This window comes from Pinus tabuliformis, chromosome 3_1, assembly GCF_031772625.1.
Source record: "Pinus tabuliformis cultivar Carrire ecotype Pingquan chromosome 3_1, CPIR1, whole genome shotgun sequence".
NCBI lineage: Eukaryota > Viridiplantae > Streptophyta > Pinopsida > Pinales > Pinaceae > Pinus > Pinus tabuliformis.
This window is the reverse complement of record NC_142301.1, coordinates 22,607,717-22,612,323: the sequence shown is the minus strand read 5'-3', so window position 1 is coordinate 22,612,323 and position 4,607 is coordinate 22,607,717. Positions and strand designations below refer to the sequence as shown.

Genomic DNA, 4,607 nt, shown 5'->3' with positions numbered 1-4,607 from the left:
GTCACCCACATGAAAGTTTTTGGATATGTGGCTTATGCACACATTCCATATCAACTAAGGAAGAAGTTGGATAGCAAAGGGGAGAAATGTATTTTCATTGGATACAGTGAGGAATCCAAAGCTTATAGGTTGTATAACCCATCCACTAAGAAGCTTATTGTGAGTAGAGATGTTCAGTTCATTGAGGAGGAAGCTTGGGATGGAAGCATAGAGAAAACAGTGAATGTTAAAAGCTTTTTGTCACATGATGAAGATGATGAGGAGATGGCTGAAATACATCCCCAAACAGCAACACCAACACAAGGACAGCAAGAGACACCCTTGAGGAGAAATGAAAGTGCTTCTCCAAACACACCACAAGGAGGAAATTCAAGTGCTTCTTCAAGCACTTGTACACCAAATGAAAGAGGTAAGAAGTTCAGAAATTTAAGTGACATTTATGAACAAGAGGCAACAAATGAAGGTATAAACTCTTTGTTTGCTTTATATTGTCATGTTGATGACCCTGTTCATTTCAAAGAAACAATTAAGGATAGGAAATGGATAGAAGCTATGGATGAGGAGATAAATGCTATAGAAAGAAACAAGACATGGGATTTAGTTGAACTACCAAAAAAAAAGTAAGTCATTGGAGTTAAATGGGTCTACAAGACCAAGAGTAACGCTGAACGAAAAATAGAAAAACACAAGGCAAGACTTGTTGCCAAAGGATATAAGCAGCAGTATGGGAGAGACTATGAAGAAACTTTTGCACCGGTTGCTAGAATGGAAACTGTGAGATCAGTGTTGTCCATAGCAGCACAAAACAAGTGGAAAGTTTACCAAATGGACGTGAAGTCAACATTCCTAAATGGAGTGTTAATGGAAGAGGTTTACATTGAGCAACCTCTCGGCTATGAAAAGAAAGGCCAAGAGCACAAAGTGTACAGATTGAAGAAAGCTCTTTATGGGCCGAAGCAAGCACCAAGAGCGTGGTACAGTAGGATAGATTCCTATCTACTGGAAAATGGATTTGAAAAGTGTGAGGGAGAACCCACCCTCTACATCAAAGAAAATGATAGTAAAATACTAATTGTTGTGTTATATGTTGATGATGTTATTTTCACAGGTAATGATGATTATCTTATTGAAAATTTCAAAACAGTCATGAAAGAAGAATTTGAAATGACTGACATGGGTTTGCTGAGATACTTCTTAGGAATAGAAGTAGAACAAAATGGAAATGGGATTTTTATCTCACAAGCGAAATATGTTAATGAAGTATTGGAAAGATTTAATATGCAGGAGAGAAAAGCAACAATCACTCCCATAGAGATAGGATTAAAACTCAGCAAAGAGGACAACAACAATGATTTTGATCCTAGTTTGTACAAGAGCATAGTTGGCAGTCTCATGTATTTGACTGCAACTAGGCCGGATATAATGTATGCTATTAGTTTAATTTCCAGATTCATGGAGAGGCCAAAAGAAGCACATTGGCAGGGAGCAAAAAGAATTCTGAGGTATGTTAAAGGTACTAAAAGATTTGGCATTTTATATACTACTTCAAAATGTTCAGATTTAATTGGATACACTGATAGTGATTGGGCTGGAAGTGTAGATGATCAGAAAAGCACATCCGGTTATGTTTTTCACATGGGTTCAGGAGCCATTTCATGGGCTTTTAAAAAACAGCCTATTGTAGCATTGTCTACAGTAGAGGCAGAATATGTGGTAGCTACAACAGCAGCGTCTCAAGCAATTTGGATGAGAAGGATGTTAAGGAGCTTATGCCAAGAACAAACAAAAGGAACTGTGATTTTTTGTGACAATAGCTCAGCTATTGCATTATCCAAGAATTATGTGTTTCATAAGAGAATGAAACACATTGACACAAAGTTTCATTACATGAAGGAATTGGTAAACAATGGAGAAATTGTTTTAAAACACTACAGAACTCAGGAGCAGGTTGCAGACATTCTGACCAAACCATTGGGACAAAAATCTTTCGAGTTTTTGAGGAAATATCTGGGTATCACTGATAACCCAACAGTTGAAATTAAAGGGGAGTGTTGAAGTATTAATTTCCACTGTAGCGTATTACTCCAGAAAACCGCCAGTGTTCATCGCACCGCTTTTCATGAGACGGTGGTATTTATCAGAGGGGCAGCGATAATGTACACCATTTGACACGTGGATCAGCGGTTTTGGAAAACAACTTTTTTCCTGGAACGTAAAGTTCAATAGAAAAGGGCTTGCGATAAGGTCCGTCAACCGTTTGATTGAAATCAAGGTTGATGTCTATCTGATTGAAACCAAGGTTGTGTACAAGCCTGCAGCAAATGACCTGACGTGAAGTTTCATTTTGACTGCCAATTTTCTTCAATAAAAAAATTAATGAATATTTACCACGGTTGGTAAATATAGGTAAAAGTTTTAATTTTATTGTTTTTTATTATGTACCAAAGTATGGCAACAAGTAAATGTAATGTCATTTGTTTTTATGTTGAACATGTTTTTGAAAATACCTAGAAGCGTAAAAAGCAGAACATGTAAGTTTTGTTTTGTTGTTTTGTTGAGGGGAAGCAGGCAGCAACGCGTGAGTAAAAAACTATTATTACACATCAGTGTTAAAGTTTGTATGCAGATACAGATTTTTATTTTGTAATGCAACAAAGTGAATGAAAAATTTACACACAGGAGTGTAATATTGTGAAGACAGAGTAATTTTTGTGTGGAGCTGAAGTGTTCTTGTGTAAATCCCTTTGTGAGAGGAAAAAGTTTATAACAGGGAGTCTTTATTAATGAATATAAAGTTTTTTATTTGTGTGAAAAACTCTGTTCTTCCCAATTAGCTTCCCTGCCTTAAGATGTAAGATGTGTGTTAAAACAGAGCATTATTCTCTGTTCAGTTTTGTTTGGAATTATCAAAAATTCCCAACATAAAAAAATATGTATTTTAAATTTATCTTTGATCGATGGTTTATTTATTTAATTATTCAACTTTTTTTTTTTTTTTTTGGAAATAGGACAACCAAACCAAACCATTAAAAACATTGAAACAGAATAACCAGAGAGCTAATTCGCTCATACATAAAACAGAGTAACCAGACAAATAGTTTGTTAATACATAAATTAGAATTACAATACACCTTTGGTATTTATAAGTAAATAGAGTTTTTTTTGGCTCCAAACTAACTATATATCAATAGTTAATATAGTAATAAACGGATAATCTTCGACTACATGTATTCTTTCCCATACCTGCGACACAATAAAAATGTAATTAAGCAAAAGAAAAGAAATTCATGACGTGTTTGTGTATAGGAAAAGAAAGCGAAATCATAAACCATGACATATTTGTGCATAGAGTTCAGTGCTGAAGAAAGAGCAGAGCATAAATTCTAGAGAGGAAAACAAAAGCCACTTAAGTTTCCATTACCTGGTGCTGTAAGGTGCTCTACTAGCCGATGCTCACTTTGTTGCCACTGCCGGCTCTGCCGGTGTTCTTGCTGTTCACGGTGTTGTTGTTGCCGCTGTTGATTTTGTCCCCGGTGTGGTTGGTGTTGCCGCTGTTGTCGCCCAGGATTGGATTACCGTCGATCTTGGTGTTGGGGCCGATGACGTTTCTGTCACCGCTATTGTACTTTCGGTCGAACATGTTGTTGTTACCGCTGACGTTACGCCCTGCTTGTTGCAAATTGCTCATCTTCTTGGCTTACAGAAACTGTATGGCACACTTCTGCAAAAAAAAAAATGTCTGCAGTTCAGCTCAATCTGCTAAAGTGCATCAATACTTGACGTGTACATTGATAAGTTAGTATGCATCAATACATAACATGAGCAATTCATTGATAATATGACCAAATCATTGATATCTGACATAATAGAAATATACAACAATACCTAGGTTACACGAAATATACAACCATACCTACAACTGGAGTAGGGCAAAGTCGGTAAGCAAGAGGTGAGAAATACAATGGCATAGGCTGCCTTATATAGAAGCAGGCGAACTCCAAACGCGGTTTATAGAAGCAGGCGAACTCCAAACGCGGTTTTGAAAACCATTACAATCCCAACCAGGGAAAAACCATCTACGGACATTCGACATTTCCCTATGGTGGATGCTCTATTTACGAGGAATCACTGCATTTCTAGGAATCTATAATTTTTATAATTTATAATTTTTATAATGCGATGTTAGTTATTGGTTTGGAAAGTTTAACTAATTTTAATATAATTGTAAATTTTTTTATTTTAAAAAAATTTAAAGTAGCTATAAATTTCTTCATATTATTAGAGTAAGTTCCATTTCATTTCTGATATACATAAAAAGAAAAAATTGCAATTTTTTAAAATCCGTAATTTCCAAAAAAAAAAAAGAAGAAAAAAGAAAAAAGAAGTAGTAGTTAACCATTTGGAAGTCTATTAAAACCTACTGCATGTGTAGAATATTAGAAAATCACTTCACCTTTATAAAATCTATAATTTCCACCCTAAAATTCCTAATTACTCTTTTGGAATATTTACTAAACCCGGCGTGTTTGGTGTAAGCTCTTCAACAAATGTATGAAATTATTGGGGCAATTGGGCAGACGAGTTATTCTTTTTCATCAAAAAAATAA

General features: G+C 35.4%; 1 long non-coding RNA gene across 1 annotated transcript; it reads right to left on the bottom strand.

Annotated features, from left to right (window-relative positions):
• Positions 1 to 3,083: 3,083 nt before the first annotated feature.
• On the bottom strand, positions 3,084 to 4,070 carry LOC149185571 (uncharacterized). Its single transcript, XR_016256046.1, has 3 exons — positions 3,914 to 4,070; positions 3,422 to 3,721; positions 3,084 to 3,243 (listed from the first exon to the last, which is right to left on the bottom strand). It is a non-coding gene; the product is annotated as an uncharacterized LOC149185571 (long non-coding RNA).
• Between the last annotated feature and the right edge of the window lie 537 nt (positions 4,071 to 4,607).